General features: G+C 38.2%; 1 protein-coding gene across 7 annotated transcripts in view; it reads left to right on the forward strand.

Annotated features, from left to right (window-relative positions):
* Positions 1-18,323, forward strand: part of Atf7ip (activating transcription factor 7 interacting protein) — a 92,062-nt gene that overhangs the window by 15,150 nt on the left and 58,589 nt on the right. For 2 of the 7 annotated variants that reach the window (XM_006506388.4, XM_006506389.4), the window contains exon 1: positions 17,230-17,278. The exons of the other annotated variants lie outside the window; for them this stretch is intronic. The gene's annotated coding sequence lies outside the window, so the exon portion shown is untranslated. Of the gene's footprint in view, positions 1-17,229; positions 17,279-18,323 lie in introns of those variants that run through there. 7 annotated transcript variants of the gene reach the window in all.

Consider the following 18,323-nt stretch of genomic DNA (forward strand, 5'->3'; position numbering starts at 1 on the left):
TTCCCCCCCCCCACCTTCTTTTCTCCTTTTTCGAGTTGTGATCTCAGTGTGGCCTGCTGTTGGTTGTGCCTAGATTGCTAAGTATGTGAGGCCCCTGACCTCTAGTCTCTGCCTCACCAGTACTTGGATCACAGGTTCGTGTGCTGCTGCGCACTCCCGAAAGCAGGAATGACATTCCACTCACATAATTCAGGTAGAACAGTTTTATCTTAAGCAGTGCTTATGTTATAGTAGTTACTAAATTATTTTCTGAATGCTGTCATATACTTCTGTTGCTTTGTTAATAGAGTAGTTTAAATATATTCTTGACTGATACAGTAGAGAACAGTTAGTTATGTATGTTTTGATAGAGGAGCTTTTATTTTTTATTTTGTAATCTTTTACGCTTTTCGATTTTTATTTTCTCCCCTCTGTTTTTATTTTTATCTTTAAAAAACAGTGTCTCATATACTATAAGCTGGCCTTGGAACATTTGTTCTGTGGCCTGGGCTGGCCTTGAACTTGTAATCTTCCTGCTTCAGCCTACCAGAATTAGAGGCAAGTACCACCACGTCTGATTCTAAAGCAACTTCTAAAATAGCAAATTACATTTTTGCAAATTGAATTTGTAATCACATGTGCCTGTGTAGCTTTGAACCTTGAGCTTGTGATCCAAGGATGGGAGGCAGAGACTGGAGGTCAGGAACCTAAGGCAAGCCTCGCCTACTTAGCAGGCCAGGGGCAACCAATAGCAGGCCACACTGAGATCGTGGCTCAAAAAAAGAGCAAGAGGAGGAGGGAGGGAGACAAGGAAGGAGAAGGGAAGAGAGAGAAGGAAGGAGGGACAGAAAGAGAAGAAAGTTACTCTCCCAACATATTAAAAGGCTATACATGAAGTTTTATTTTGTACTTATTTCATAGTATAAATTTATTTAATTTACTTGTAATAATTGTATTTAATAAATAAAGTATTGTGTTTAACAAAACTTTGAAATAAGATCACTTATGACCTTAAGAATTTTATATTAGTATCCAGACCTGGTTGACTTTTTTGCAGAGCTCAGCCTCTAAGGCATTATGGAATTCTGTTTTGAGTTTTCCTGAAATGCATCTACTTTTATTCCTTTTTTGATTTTTCTTGAAGATCTACACTGGAACATTAAAGCTGCTACTTAATAGTTTAAGATTGCTGCCTTGTCATGAACTTTAATTTATACTTACTCTTGCTTATATATTTTTAAATAAAATAATGTTTTTTGTAATTTAAACTCAAGTAAAATTATGAATTATTGATAATCTTAATGATAGTTTATATAAATCATCTACTCGTGTGCATTTGCCCCCCAAACAGAAACAAGGTGATAAGTATGAGAGTGAGCCCTGCTTTCTGTAAGCGTGTGCTCAGTGTGGCAGAAGCAGGGACTGGCTCCCATCTCTGTCACTTTCCTTTTCACGTCTGAGCAGTAAGGATCTTGGGATAAGGATGGGGGAGGGGAGTGTGTACTATTTAAAATATGTGTATTTGAATAAAATGCCATAAGACAGCCATTTGGTTTTTAATATGGTAGAAAACTACTGCTAAGGTTGAAGTGCCCGAGTAGTTTACGCTGGCAGTCACTTTTTCTGCCTTCTGTTGCTCAGTATGTAATTTACTCTCATACTTTATAAGATTATCTATCAGTTATTCTGGCTACCTTAGAATATTATTGCTAAATTTTTCATTGCCGTTTCCCATTTTTACAGCTTATAAGCATAAAGTAGACCTCAGGTTATTTTTCATTTGGTGGAAAAATTTTCAAAATTTCTGTGAATTACAGGTTAGATGTTATGCTGGATAATTGAAGCCATGGTCCATATTCTGGGAACTGAATTCTTGAAGCCATATATTATCAGTTCTTCTTTTTCTCCTTTCCTGTTGTTTACCTTATCTCATAAGCTATTTTTAAAAATTAGCGTCTCAAAAGGAAATGTTGGGATGGGGAAAGTTCATTGATGAAGAATGCAGTTAAATACAAATCTCCTGTCTGAGCTGATCGGCATCTTCCGATTCTTTAGTTTATTCTCTCTCTCTCTCTCTCTCTCTCTCTCTCTCTCTCTCTCCCCACCTCCACATCCCTTGTCATATGTGACTAGATCAGAGTGTCACAGGACAGGAATGGGAGTTTCTCACATAATTCATGCTGACGTATATATTTGTAAGTCAATCCTGAATGGAATGTTGCTATCACAGGATTGGAAGTGTAGCTGTAATAAATGCTTCAGCTGTATGCAGTCTGGCTGAGTCTTTCAGATATACTTAAAAACAAACAAACAAACAAACAAAGAGGGAAAGAGGGAGATAAAGCTTCTCCGAGTGATGGATGGCTGCAGGCCGAGTGTTCCCTGTGCTGGTGCAAATGAGGACCTTTCAGTGGCCACAGACTGACAGCTGCTACACTGATTTCTGTCCTTTAACCACGGCCCATTTTTCTAGTTAACATCTAACGTCAGTTAGATCCACATATCTTGCATCTTAAAAGCTGCTAGATGGGGCATTGGTCAGCCTGTTTGTCTGCCCAGTCATCTGCACCGAACACAAAGCATATCTCCTCTGTTCCATCCTCTTCACTCTCCCTTTTGTACTCTGTTAATTAATGGGAGTGTTGACAGCCATCAATATCTAAAATACAGTTTCTAACGGGGAAGAAAACAAACACAAATAAAATCTAGTCTACTAACCCTAACCTAAGGAAGATCTAACATGTAAATTGAGTGTACTCTTTAGTAGATATGGTACCTTAGGTAACATTTTTTTCTAATTAAAAATTTTTTGAGATTTTAAAAATTTTATATGTATAGGTGTTTTGTCTGTGTCTATATACCCTATGTTTACAGTGCCTGCAGAGGTCAGAAATGGACATCAGATCCCTTGAATCTGGAGTTAAAGATGGTTGTGAGCTGCCATGTGGGTGCTAGAAATTGAAGCTGGGTCCTCAGAGCCTGTGATCTCCAATCCCAATTTTTTGTATAATGGTACAGTGCCGTGGGGCCTCTTAGAAAGATTAGTGATGTCAGCCCACGGTTCAGAGGGAGAAGAGTACTCACTGGAGTGTAGAAAGGGTCTGTGAGGTTTCTTCTGTTAATGGTATCACTGTCTTAAAGACATTACTGTTGTCAACCAGTCTTTATGGTGGTGTGGAAGAACAAATTAAATTGCATTCTGAAATACAGTTTGGTGGACAGGTAAGTAAAATAACATTTTTGTCAAAAATTTCTGCCAAAACTGAACAACATGTAATGAGTTTTCTAATATGAACTTTTCTAAGTTGAAATTTTTTTTGATACAATACTTTTCTTGCATAGATAACAATAAAAGCCAATATAAATTTAGCTTTGAAAATCTCTCTTTACATTTACTAGTTAACAGCACCATGTTAGCTGTCAAAATTACTTTGATGTTGTGTGACCATGGTATGTTAACATTGTGATTGGTATGATTTGAATTCACATTCTTCCAGGGTGTCAGCCCAGCTAGGTTGGTTGGTTGGTTGGTTCCTTCCTTCCTATTTATTTCTTTGGGTGATAGTCTTACTGTGTAGTCCAGGCTGGTCTCAAACTCTTCGTGCCTTCTGGAAGCTGGGATTAGGCAGATGGCAGGCACCACACCCAGCAGCTTCTTGACATTCATAGAATGACAGGTAACTCCAAGGAAACTCCCCTTTGGAAGCAGATTTCAAGATAACAATGAAACCATACTGGATGAAGAGGTTGCCAACTTGTACAGGAAGTAGACCACTCTGGTTCCCACACTGCCCCAAGACAGTGACTGGGGAGTAAAGGTAATTACTATTCACATAGCTTGAATAGTTCAGGTGAGTTAGAACTTTCACAAAGTGGGATTTTTGTTTGTTTTGTTGCTCATTCATAATCGTTTGGATTGGAACTACCGAGTACCACATCAGTTGACCACAACAGTGTAAGTTTAATGAGGAAGGGGCTTTAACTTGAGAGATGTCTGAGGAGTTTTGAGTTTGCCTGAGTGCGTCCATCCTGTCTCTGAAGTAAGGCAAAGGCAGCTGGTGAAGAATGGCGACTGCGGTGCTTCTTGGTTGCATATGGATGCTCATGTATTAGAGTGGGGCGTTAACACAGATGTCAGGAAAGGTGATCTCAGCTCTGCTGTTCATGACTTCAGGGTAAATCATTTAATCTCTTTGCACTGTTCTTTGATCACTAGAGATGATTAAAGAATTAGAAAGTACATGCTAGCCCCCTGGAGTAAGAGGATTCTAAGTTTGAGGCTGGCTTACACAACTTAGCAAGACTAAAACATAATGTCAAGAGTCCTGGCTTTGCAGGTAGAGTAGGTATCTTAGGGTTTTACTGCTGTGAACAGACATCATGACCAAGGCAACTCTTATAAAGGACAACATTTAATTGGGGCTGGCTTACAGGTTCAGAGGTTCAGTCCATTATCATCAAGGCAGGAATATGGCAGCATCCAGGCAGGCATGGTGCAGGAGGAGCTGAGAGTTCTACATCTTCATCTGAAGGCTGCTAGCAGAATACTGACTTCCAGGCAGCTAGAATGAGGGTCTTAAATGCCACACCCACAGGACACACCTACTCTAACAAGGCCACACCTTCTAATAGTGCCACTACCTGGGCCCAGCATATACAAACCATTACACTAGGTAAGCACTCAGTGCAAGAACTGTTTGTTATAGGACCCAGTCTTGGTCCTCCATAGCATAAAAGCTTTAAACCAGAGGGTCCAGATATTTTTTTCCAATCAGTTTGATAAACTAATTTTTGGCAGTTTCATAAAAAGTAAATTAAGCTCGTTTTGTTTTGATCTCTCTCATGTTTCAAGCAATTCTTTTCATTGTCCATCACACACTATTCATGTGTTGGTGTACTGGAACTACGGTGCCTCTCCTCTGCTGCTGCTGGCTAAAGCTGCTGGGAGAGGCTCACCAGTCCTCCATGGCACTTTCAATAAGCAGGAATGTTGAGGTGTTTCTGATAATTCACTGCAAGTGATTAGTTAACTCATTTGATATTAAAATAATATATAACTGCTTATTATTTACATTGTATTTTATGCTGCATTAAACTTCAAGTTGGATGCTTAACCAAGTACACAGAAGGAGAACCAGCACCTGAACAATGAGAGGCTGGGGTCAGAATCACAGGCCTCTGATCACAGCACCTGACAGCTAAGGTGGAAGATTAGTACAGCGCTTCTCAACCTTCCTACTGTTGCAGCTCTTTTAACACTCAGTTCCTCCCGTAGTGTTGATCCCCAACCTTAAAGTTATTTATTGTAATGTGACTATCTGATATGCAGGATATCTGATCTGTGACCTCTGCAAAAGGGTTGTTCAACTCTCAAAAGGCGCAACCCATAGGTCAAGAAGCTCTGATACTGGGTTTAAGGCCAACTTGGACTCAAATGTAAAATAATAAAAGGATTGTACCTGGTGGTTTGAATAAGAATGGTCCTCATAGGTTCATATATTTGAATTCTTAGTTACTAGGGAGTGGCACTATTTGGAGATATTAGTTAAATATGACCTTGTTGGAGGAAGTGTGTTGTGAGTGGGATGAGGTTAAAGCCCATGCCAAGCCCATGGTCTCTCTGTCTGTGGATCCAAATGTAGGTCCTGCACCATGCCTGTCATGCCTACTGCTATGCTTCCCACTGTCATGATAATGAATGAAATCTCTGAAACTGTAAGCAAGTCCCCAATTAAATGCTTTCTTTTATAAGAGTTGCTTTGCCCAGTGGTATTTTCACAGCAATAGAAAAATGACATACAGAAGTCAGTATGAGGTGTGTGTGTGGAGTGCTGCTGTGACAGGCCTGAGACCATGCAGCTTGTTGGAGGAATATGGAAGACTTTGGGACTTTGGCTTAAGAAAGTACTTGAATGCTCTAAGTGGGGCTTAATGAATCATATCAATAAGAACATGGAAGATGGTGGTGCATCAACACCCCCTCCCTCTCACTCACACACACCCCCCAAGAGATTTAAGAGGGGGGAGAATATTAGTAAATGGTTCTTGTGATATTTTAGCAAAGAATGTGGCTGCTTTCTGCCCTTGTCTGCAAAACCTTCCTTGATGTTGAAGAATTTTGGATTAATGGCCTTTGAAGAGGAGATTCCAAGACAGCCTAGTATTACTGACTGTGTTGTGTGGTTATTAGTGGCTACTCTTATGCAGATCTATAATGTACAGGAACAAGCTGGACAAATACAATTACAGTTTGTAGAGAAAAAGGAACACCATTGTAGTGTCTGTGCCTGGCTGTCAACCTGCTTATATCTGGAATGAGCTACATGCAGAATTGGAAGGCTCACCTGTGATCCTAATCTGGAGACTGGGAGATATAAGTTTCTAACCTGGATCTTGACGTGGATGGAGATCTTGAGACATAGTGGCTATGAATTCCAGGAGATCTCTTGAGTTCAAAATCATCTGGGACAAAGCAAGTCCCTAGATCCAGGCATGGTGGCACACACCTTTAATCTGGGCCACATCTTCTGCTGGAGACCTACATAAGGACATTGGAAGAAGGAAGATTTACTCTTTCTCCTCCGCCTGCTTGCCTTGTGGTATTGAGCAACTGCTAGATCCTTGGACTTCCATCCACAGCTGCTGCTGACCATTGTTGGGAGTTGGACTGCAGACTGTAAGTCATCAACAAATTCCTTTACTATATAGAGACTACCCATAAGTTCTGTGACTCTAGAGAACCCCGACTAATACAACCGTGAAGTAATGATGGAGCTAAGTCTTGTACTAAAGGAGATAGAAAGTTTAAGGAAAAACGTGTTGCTAAATGGAGTGAAGGGAGTGGTGACTTCAGGGCAACATCCCACCCTGCTCACTTTCCAACTTTAGAGAAGGAATTAAAAGCTTCAGCAACAAAGATGGAAAGCTGATATAAATGTTATTGAACATGGATGCCAAGTTCCAACCCCAGCAAGCAGAAGAACTTTTTGGCAGCTTCAGCCGCATGGGCCTGGCATCAGAGTTAATGATACAAGAAAGGGTTGTGGAACCTCCCTCTGCTGCTAAGAAAATCTGCTGTTGGGCATGTGTGAAGGGTGTCCTTGTGTGGAGGCCTACAGAGGCCATTGGATGAGGGTAAAGCCTGGATTATGTTGGAGACCCAGTGTTGGTGCTGGAGGTGCCAATCTTGGCACACCTGCCGAGGAGAGCTGCAGAGACAACAACATTGGAAGGAGTTGGGGAGACAGATTTGGAGCTTGCCCTGGTAGTTTTGGGTCATGGTTTGCTTCAGTATTTTCTCATTATGTTCTCTTTCCTCCCTTTGGAATGATTATGTATATTCTGAGCAATTATATGTTGGAAGTATGTGACCCACTTTTTGATTTTGATTTTTGATTACAGGGGTTATGGTTAAGAGAGTGCCATCAGTCTCAGAGACTTTTGACATTTAAACAGTATGGAGAGTGGCATCATAGACTAGGGTGATCTTTGAAATTGGACTGAATGCATTTTTGCATTATGATATGGCTATAAGCCTATAGGAGCCAGGGACTGGAATGTGGTGGTTTGAATAAGAATGAATGGCCATGGAGTCATGTATTTGAATGCTTAGTCACCAGGGAGTGGCTCCGTTTGTATGTGTGGCATTGTTGGAGAAGTGTAGCATGAGGAGAGTGGGCTTTGAGGATTCAAAAGCTCATGGAAACTCAGTGTCTCCGTCTCTACCTGTGGATCCGGATGTGGCTCTCAGCTGCTTCTGCAGCGCCATCCCTGCCATGCCTGCTGCTAGTCTTCCCACCGTGATGATAATGAATTAAACCTCTGAAATTGTAAGCCAGCCCCCAATTAAATGCTTTCTTTGTCTTATTGCATTGGTCATGGTGTCTCTCTTCACAGCAGTAGAGCAGTGATTATGACGCTGTAAAGCCTTCTAAGCTCTCTTTGCAGCTCTTGAGCCTTTCTGATGAATGTGGTACTTAAGAATCTGGTGTTTAGAGCTGTGTGCCCCCCTCCCCAATATTAAGTGTATGGTTAATTCTGAAATTGCATTGTATTTTACTGTCATTTTGTCTGCTGGGGTGTAATGGGCATGGTGGACAGGTCTTGAGAGGACAGTGTGGTTGTCTGAGAAGAATTTATCCATTCCCTTTCAGTTATTCTCTTTCACAGGGGACAGTTATAATTGTCTGCATATTGAAGATTCCGATTTACTGTTTATACAATAGTACTTCTTTATTCATATTTAGAGTCTCATTACTATATAAAGGGTGACTTAAATAAGTTAAAAATTAGGATAAAACTAGAGACATGGTTATAGGAGATGGCTCAGCAGCTTAGGAGAGCTTACTGCTCTTGCAGTTCCTGGCATCCACTTCAGGGAGCTCACTCACAACTGCCTTCATCTCCAGAGAGATCTGACACATCAGGCCTCTGTGTGCAGCTAGCATTTACATGAACCTACCCATGTGCAAAATGCATGCAGACAGGTAATCTAAAATAATAAGAATAAATCTAAAAATAAAAATGTATTTTGAAGTCATCCCTAGAATTTTAAGTATTTTCTAGTTTGTTAATTTGAATGTAGAACTAGGCTGTGGATTTGGCTATAGTTTAGGTTGTCTGTACTTTTAACATAGGGTAAAGCCAAGTAAATGGAGTTGCAGAATTTGTATCAGTAAATCATAAATTAGCCAAAACAGTTTAAACCAGGTACCCACAATCACCAGTAGTGACTTGATGCTTGCACATGAGGAAATTGAAATGATAAATCAGCCACATAATTTTGACAGGAATTGTGGCACTGACATTTGTAATTCAATATGTCTTTGTTTTGGTAGGAAGAAAGAACATACTTTACTAATGTTAGTTGGTGTTAGTAAATATGTTGAATTATTTGACCATCATAATAATGGTACATGAGGATGTGCGTTTTATTCAGTGAATATGTCTAACAGCAAGTTTGCTTGCAAAAATTTATATTTATTCATTAATAAAACTTGGAAACATAATTGTATATTAGAGTGAAGATAGCTTTTATTTAATGAGTTATAATTTATGGTTGTAATGATTTATAATTAGAAAATATTAAATTTTATATATACATATATATTAGACTGTGACCAAGTAAGCTAAGGATTTAAAAAATTTAGTGGGGGGGGTTAAATTGTTTCATGTGGCAGGGGTTGAGTTTCGGTAGAAGTTGCTTTTGTTTTTTTTCTGGGAATTGAATTCTTTTAGTGGCTAGCTAGCTAGATGGCTTCTAGAACCAGCCAGTGCCTGCTGGAGAACTAATGGAAGGGCTTTCTCTCCAGCCATGAAGAAAGGACTGCTTTATTTATGTAAATTGTTCTTACTGGCGCCAGCTAGCTGGAACTGCAGTCTGCCTGTGCAGTGGCAGCAGATAACACGTGTCCTGGACTTCCTCTTTGGAATGTGTGGGCTGACAGTGAAGGGTTGAAGCCTTAGTGTCCCAGTAATGAGACTCCAGCACTGGCAGTGCCGTGGATGACGAGAGCAACTGTGTGTTTTAAGCTTTAAGTTCGGCTCTTAGAGACTGACACCATTAGTAATAGGTGGGAGGCACTTAACTTCGAACAGTTGCTGCAGACCCCATAGTTGCCTGGATAGAGAGTGGCACAGAGAATCCAGATTCTAGGCATCTTCACTGCAAACGGTCCTTTTGAAGATAAGAGCTCTTGTGCCCCGTGAGCATCACTGATACATTGAATAACAGCTTTTTGGCTTCGTGGTTAATGGGATATTAATGGGATGTTTGCTACGCAAACTACTCAACAAATGTGAAACAACAAAGGGAATCACAACACTTAGCCAACTATTGTATTGTGTTCCTGAGTTTTTAAAAATGAATATGAATCAAATAAGAAACTTAAACTCAAGAAGTCTCATTAGATTTTAAAGTTTGCACTGCCTTAAGTGAAGTACAAAGCTGCCCCCAGGGAAGAGATTCAGGTCCCCTCTCTGGGACAGCTCCTCATCATAGGTGCTCCAGCTGTCTCTCTGCCTTTGGGTGTTTGTTTGTTTGTTTGTTTGTTTTTCCCCCAGCTATAGTAATGACAGGATTGGTAGATTATTAGTGTTAATATTCAGGAGATTTTGAGAGCCTTATTTGGATTTAGTCTTTTAAAGAGATGTCATTGTAAATTCACATTTGAAGTGAAATGAACTAATTAATAAATGAAGTGAGCTTCATGTGGATATTACTAATTTATATTACATATGAATCAGCCACTATAGCCTGTTACCATGTCCTCAGTTATATCAGCACCAACTGGTGTATGAGGAGAAATGGCATTCTTACCATAACTAACTCACTGCAAAGTTTTAGTGTGCATTTAACAGAGGTCAGCATTTAGATCAGACTGCTTATGCATTCACATTTGACTGACATGTTAAACAATAGATGTTTATACAGAGTTGATAGTATCGTTTTCACTCCACATAATAAATTAATTTCCAAATATTTAAATTTATCACAATTTTAATATGTATTAATTAAGAATTCCATTATATCTAATACTTTATTTCGTAAGTTGACCAATGGTACACAGGCATTGTTTTTCTTGTGTTATATACCTGAAATATTACATCCTGTGGAAATAAAAATATATGTATAATAGAGGTTTATATAATTACTACAAAGATAGAAAGATGTATGTTTGTGAAGAAATGCACATGTGTTTATTAATGTCATACAGAGATTAGGTATTTTAAATTGTTGTAATTGTATTTGTGGAATAGGTGTAAGTAGGAGGAGATGTGAAGTAGTGATGCCAACTTAGGGACACAGAGGAAAATGCTCCAGCAGGCCACCCTCTTTTGTGTCTTCCTCTATCTAGCAGGTAAACACTAGGCTTTTCCTACAGCCTTAAAGTGTAATTAGGTGGTGTTTCCAGTTCGCTAGCTTCTGAAAGGTAGCTGGTCACTATTACTTTATGGTTATGCATGTAAAGAGCTAGCTAGCTATGGTAGAGTATTGCCATGTTCCCCGAGTGTGGACTTAACTGTTGTCTTTTGACAGTTTTGCTCATTAATACTGTTTTAACGTATAAGTCTGTAAAGTACAGAAACGTATGTTTTTTGTTTGTTTGTTTTAATTCTGTTTCACTATGATTACAATAATAATACAAATCAGCTTTGAGTAATTTTGAGGTAGATGGGAAGAAGGTTATAATTTTGTTAATGTTGCTGGACAAAGATGTCTGAAACATTTGGGAAATGTTCCCATGTATTTTGAGCCATTATGTTTTAGGAAAATGTTGGACTGGCCAATGGAGTGGTATTTATGCATATGAAAAGGAGAGGGTTATTGAACTCAAACTAAGTAATTTATTGAATGCTGTTAAAAGTTGAGGGCCAAGCCATAGCAAATTAAGATGGGGATTCTGTGTATAGATGAACCTGAAAGGAAATATGCAAGGCAAAGGTGAAAGTGTCCAATCTTTGAGACGAGGGAATCTGGGAGTGGCTCCGACCTGTAATGTCAGCACACTAGAGGCTAAGGCAGGATCCCCACTAACTTCAGTCCAGCCCGGACTAGAGAATGAGTTAGTTCATGGCAGCCTGGGCCGTCGGTGAGACTCTGAAGGATAAACAGCCAAACTATGTAGGCAAAGTATGTAGTTCTGTTTCCTGTACAGCAATACGATCACTTAGAACCATAGAACCATAGACTCTTGGAAATGGCTTAGGCAGATTGGAGTAGTTGGAGCGCCTGTATGGGCGTTGTTGCTTAGGTTCCTCACAGACAGGGAATCCTCTGGTCCTGCAGCTGCCTTTTCATGGCCAACGGGGTTAGAAGCCGAGGCAGCTGCTCCGGTTTTAGTCTGTTACTGTCAGGCATGGGGCAGACAGATTGGTGCTTTATACAAAGTTAGCTGTCCTCATAGCTCTTCAATTCCATCTGTCCCATGTCTGTGTTCCTGAAGTCAGTAAGATACCGTGTGTTTCCTAGGCTAAATATTCTCCATTTGCCACAACTCTTCCTCTTACAACATGTTGTTCAGGGCGTTCTTCAGGGTGGGCATTCTCATGTTTAGGTTTTAGGTATTATAAGACTGTCTCTAATGTTTAGTCAACCTGCTACCCTGAAGCGCTAGGAACTTTATATTTCTTGACATTATCTTTCTGTTCTGTGGCTTAACTTTGTTTTGGTAGCCATTTTGTGCTGTTGAAGGTTTTAAGTTTGGTTGTACATTTATTTGTTGAGAGAGTGTATGTCATGATGCCTGTGTAGAGGTCAGAGGACAACTTTTAAAAGTCATATCCCACACCCCCCCCCCCACACACACCCCCCCCCCCCCCCCCCCGGTTTTGTGGATTAAACTCAGGTCATCAGATTATGAAAGCCTTTACCTGCTGAGACATCTTACCAGCCCAGATCTTGAGTTTATAGTAAATTAAAAGCCTTCAGTTCTTTCTGGTGCTCCATTGATGATCTATAATTTACCTGAATACTTGAGACAAGTAGATTTTCTTAAATGTGTGTCTTTCACATTTCTGTTAGTGTGTTCTGCTTTCTCTGCACGCTGCTTGCTCCATTTCCCTTTATCTTCTCATGGTTTGACAGCGGTTAGCCTGGAACTCAGATACCTGCCTGCCTCTTCTTCTGTGCTAGGATCCCTGCACCTCCACTGATGTGGGCTCTCAGTTCTCTTATGACTAGCTTTGCAGAATTACTTAGGATATATTGTTAGTGCTTTGCTGGTAGGTTTTGTTTTTTTACAAATTCCCTCTTTATTCTGAGTTTTGTTCTTTGTTTTAATAGATAATCTTCCTCTTATCCTGCCGGTATATATGGTTTTATTTGTGTGGTTTTTTTTTTTGTTGTTGTTGTTACTGAATTTATAAAATATTTATTACCACATGTGAGCTCACTATTGATATTTATTGGTATATTTATAAGAATTTTACACTTGACTATATATATGATTCTATATATTTCCCTATCATTCTGTGTTGTTAATAGATTTTTTTTTTATTTCATCTATAGATTTTAGGAAGAAATGTGTGCATTTTGGGCATAGAAATTTCTTTTCAGAAATTTCTTCACACCTTAAAAAATTATATCAGTTTACATGTTTAAAACTGTCTAATGTTCTTTAGTTTGGATGTTCCATTATTTTTGGAAAGTATTTCCTTAGTGATTTGTTGTTGTTGTTTGCTGTTTATAGTGTAGCTGTGTACGCTGTTCCGATCCTCTTTTAAACAGTCTGAAATAACCTGAGATGTAAAGGTCAGGCCCCTGGGTGGGGCTAACGCCTGCTGGCTCTCACCCGTGCTTCTGATTAATTATTCTGACACTGAGCGACATGACGTCTGTACACTAATGTTAGTGAGAAAACATTTATTGTTGACATTTTATTTTTCTGAATCGTTTGTGGCTATTTCTGTTTTTCCATGGTCCTCAGGGTTTGTGTTGAATTTCCATTCTGTGCCATTGGGTTTCTCTATGACCGTATAGAGCCTTCTTGATATTCTGCTTATGTCTACTCTCACTTCTTTCTAAAGTTGTCTCATTGTTTATTTCATTATGAACAATTCTACTGCACTCTAAATTTTAAACAAGAATTTACTTTTTCATAAGCTTTTTTATTTGATGAGAAAACATTTTTGGTTTTTAAAAATATTCCCTTTTTATAAACTATTCTTTTGTTTTACATATTAATCTTAACACTTTTGTTATAGTACAAAAATTACATAGGTGAAATTTTAGCCAGAATTTTCTTTTGACAGATTTTGCCTAGGAAAAGTAATGCATTTTTTTGCATTAAGTCTTATGTCTTCTTACATAGTTCCAATATTTCACATAAATTAAAAATTCATATAAATGTTTTTAGATAGGTTTTTTTTTCCTTGCTATACGGAATGGAGGGTTTTCTTACTCTAGTCAGGTATTTGAGATCTTTGGTCAGGGTTTTTAGTATTGAACATAGCACCACACTGGCTTAAGTATGAAGATTTTTTGATTGACATGATCTTTGTTTAAGGACTAGATCTTGACGTTGCAAAGTTTTATTTTTATCACTGTTAATTTGTATAAATGAATGAATTTTGAAACACTCATTGCCATCCGAGTTTTATTCAGAAAGGACAGTTGTAATTGTTTTGGGTTCTTAGTACATTTTCTAAATTTAAATTATTACAGTTTTAAGATAGAAAAATAGTTTGGTTTAGTGTGCACACATTATCCTTTAGCAGTGTGTCAAGCATATAGGAATAAATTTCAGGGAAATCTAGTTGGTTTTTTCCAGTCCTTAAAGGTCTGATGTCATGGAAGTCCTGCGCATGCTCTCGCCCGTTTCCTCCCTCACCCAGGCTACATTGTCTGCTTATTAGAAGAGGGGCTTCAGGATTGCAAACCTCCTGACGATTGTCAAGTTTTGGAAATCAGGTGCTAGCATAAATAATATGCTTGGCATATTATAGTTTTTACTGTCTAGTTTTGGATTTTTTTTTCTTTTCCCTTTCTCAGTTCCTCCTCATTGTCCCGCCTCCCTTTCCTCTTCTCTTTCTGTCTCTTTCTGTTCTCATCCCTTTTCTCCTCCTCATCTCCTTGTCTGCTTCTTTGAATTCTGGAGGCTCTAGGCTCAGTTAAATTCTCTAATGTGGCAGACAGCCAGCTCTCCAATAGGCCCAAACTGAGCATGCTGCTGTTGCCTAGCAACTACTTGGGAAGTCTTTGTCTATGACTGAATTATAAATAGGGTTATGAGCAAAAGTGCAATTGAAAATGGGATTGGAAAGAAAGGCATACTCTCTTTTTTTTTTTCTCATTCGAATTTGAAGAATTAAAGATTTTTTTAATGTACTCTTTTGAAATCTGGCTTATAAAAATTGAGCTAATCAGAAAGAAAATAAAGGCTTTATAAGTTTATGTCTGTAGTTAAACATTTAAATCTTTTAAAATTTTATTTTTATATTTGTGTGTGTGCGCGCCCGCATACACACACACACACACACACACACACACATACACAGACACACACACACACCCCTGCATATGCTCGTGCACATGGTGTACACTTATGCTCGTGAGTGACTTTGGCCCCTAGAGGAGGACTTTGGATCCTATGAAGCTGGAGTTAATAGCAGTTGTGAGTCAACAGATATAATTGCTAGAAACCAAACTTGGATCCTTTGCAAGAACCACCAGGCCAATTCCCTAAAGTCTATTCTTTTAAATGATTAAAAATATCTGTGTTGTAACTGTTTATTAGTGCGTGGGTATAGATTAGGCCATTGGAACCTCTGGAGCTGTAATCACAAATTGCTGGGAGTTTCCTGATTGTGGGTGCTGGGGAATGCTTGGTTTTCTCAAAGTAAAACTGACCAAATGTAAGATGTGAAAAATAAGTTTAACTAGTACTGCAGTAGAAGAAAATAGCAATTCTAAGGCTTATGAATAGTTTCAGTAATGATCTAGATTAATGATCTAGATTTATCAAAGAAACTCTCCCATCACTGGTGCCTTCTGACACATTTGATCACATGTGAGGACTAGACCTCATTAATTGTAGCTTATTGCTTTCTTGTGTGATGGTTATAATAGTTTACTTGCTCATGATTTAAGATTTTATTTTAATCCTTTCTATTAAAATAAATATAGCTAGGTTCTGGATATGCAACAAATAAGAATAGAACGTTAAGAAGAAGTAATCTTTATTTACTTTTTAGGTAAACTGTTTAAAATAAGTAATTTTATGCTAGATGAAACTCCATTTTAATATTTAGCCATTGTGTTATAGAAGGTAGATTTAACGTTTATCATCTGTTTCCTGGAGCTTTTTCTATTTATTTAAGTGAGTCTTTGTTTGATCCCCATCACCACAAGAACAAAACCAGAAACACTTAAAAGAAAACCACATAAGGCAATTGCTTGTTTTAATAGGAGCGGACTCTGCCACAGTCTGAGATTTCAGCAGCTACAGCTTGCGTTGAAGTGAAATGCAAGTGTTACCTTGCATTTTTATTTTATTTTTATTTTTTGCCTTAGCTTGCCTCTTCTTTGTTCCTGTCTTAAACTTTCCTTCATTATCCATGTGTCCTTCCACCTCCATACCTAGGATTCTACCCTAGGGCGACACACATGCTTGGTGAGCCCTCTTCATTTTGAGCCAGATCTCTTGCCTTTATATTCTTCTTTGATAGTTATTATTAGATTGCAGATTATCACCTTCAGAAATAAACATTATTTCTGGAGCAAATATGTAATTTACAGAGAAAAAGTCATACATACGCTAAAAACCACTAGGTCGCAAGTTCAGAGTGAAGAAATGTGTCTCACATCTTGACAGCTCAAGATTTTTTTTTTAATTTCATTTTTACTTTTTTTTTTTGTTTTGTTTTTTGAGACAGGATTTCTCTTCAGTTGCGCCAGGCTGGCAACTGAAGAAATTTTAAACATGTGGACTTTAACATCTCCATTGTACTAGGAACCAATTGAAACATCAAAAATGGAATTTTGTTGGGATTATTTATGTTCAAATATATTTTGTTTGACAATTTTTTTCCTCATTGATACTAATTAACTTTTGATAAAATAATTTATGTCTTGTGTGAATAGGAGGTTTATGTTTTAAAACACAAATATGGAAATCCTTACCTTATTTAGAGGTCTGCTTTATTGAGTTGTGCTTTTAGTACACAACCAATAAGCTTTTGAAAATTAATAAATGACATTCTCAAATAATTGCACAAAAATAGGTAGACAAATGCTGTGTTATTCAGATATTTGGATTTTTCTTTTTCTTGAAAGCCTGGGATTTGTTAGAATTGGGATTCAAGTGCCTCATTGTTCTCCTGGAAGAGGGAAATCGCGGAGGTGCGTGTGCAGTGGAGGCGCGTGTGCAGTGGATGTGCGTGCTTGTATGGGCACAGGAGAACAGACAATGGAATGCTACTTGGCACTGATCCATTTATTTAATGGAACATGCTTTTTTTTTTTTTTTTGTAATTGGAATCTAATAAAAGGTATCAGCTATGTAAGGTGTTATAAAATGCAAGAGTCTATTTCTCTCCAAGAAAATGAGATTTTTTAGCCAGGAAATTTTGCTGTTAGGTTCACATCTGTTCTAGGAATTAGGCTTGCATGTTGTTTCTATTTTTAGGCTGTTGCTAGGTGGATTTAAATTTTCTCCTCTTATGGTTGCCCAAGTTCTAACTTCCTGATTGGTTACATGACCCTGCTTTCATTAGCCAACCACAGTGACTATGCAAATTGTATTTCAGTTTCTGTTTCTGTCAAAGAGCTGCTAAGATGGCTGCAAGGGGCTCCTTTGGGGTATGTTTATCATTTCAAGGAGGGCTTTCATCAGCGTGTAGTGTAGTGATAAGTAGAGATTTCTCTTAAAGGGATGTTTTAATTTTGAAATAAAAACACACTGTCCATGCAAACTTTCATGAGGCTGAAACCGCCTCTTGTCAGCTGTGATTTTAAGGTGTTCTACTTTGATACTTAGACACTGTGTACATTTTATTACTTACATGTAAATGTGTGAGCATGCTAGCTTAGAAACTGTTAGAATGTTCTAGATTACTACCTTTGCTTTCAAAAAGAACAGATTTTTTTATTTAAGAAATTATTTGTAGGTGTCAGTTACATACATGCAGGGCATAGTCTCTAGTCGGTATTTATTACATAGTCTGAACTATATAGTGTGTGCTCATTATTATAACATTAGGATACTCCAATTTTCATTATATTGTGAATGGCTTTAGAAGCATATCATGGCATTGGTATATTTAAGATGTTTTCTGATATGAAAGTTTTGCCTTCCTAAAATATGCCTGTACTAAAAATCTTATACTGGAGATATAACGAGATATGCTAAAGTGCTTTGTTAATGTACATGTAGGTATTAAAACCAAATAATGTTTATTTTTAAATGATGCCTTAAAATGGTGGCAGAAATAGGAAATGGTAGCAATACTGGTGAAGAATTGATAAGAATACTGGTAAAATATTGTAAAGCCACCAGTCCAGGACGTGCGATAATGCATCTCCTGCACCCTGCCAGGTTTGGTTACATGTTAGGCTTCGATTAGACTCAGAAGACATTTGTTTCATTTCAGATTTTCTGGTTGTCCTGGGAAAAGATAGTTAATGGAATTTTCCATGAGTAAGAAGACTGTTAGATTCTCGGCGCTGCAAGCTTTGATATTTTATAGTGTGTTTAATGAACAGTCCTATTGTCTTTTGAGATAAACATGTTATTGAATCTTGTCCTATTTAGAATAAGGAAGAAGAGTAAGAGGCTTTTTTGGGTATGCAGAGACAAATGTTAGTAGTATTTACATGTACTACCTTTATTAAAAGCAGAAATCAC

Source organism: Mus musculus, chromosome 6 (assembly GCF_000001635.26).
Source record: "Mus musculus strain C57BL/6J chromosome 6, GRCm38.p6 C57BL/6J".
Lineage (NCBI taxonomy): Eukaryota > Metazoa > Chordata > Mammalia > Rodentia > Muridae > Mus > Mus musculus.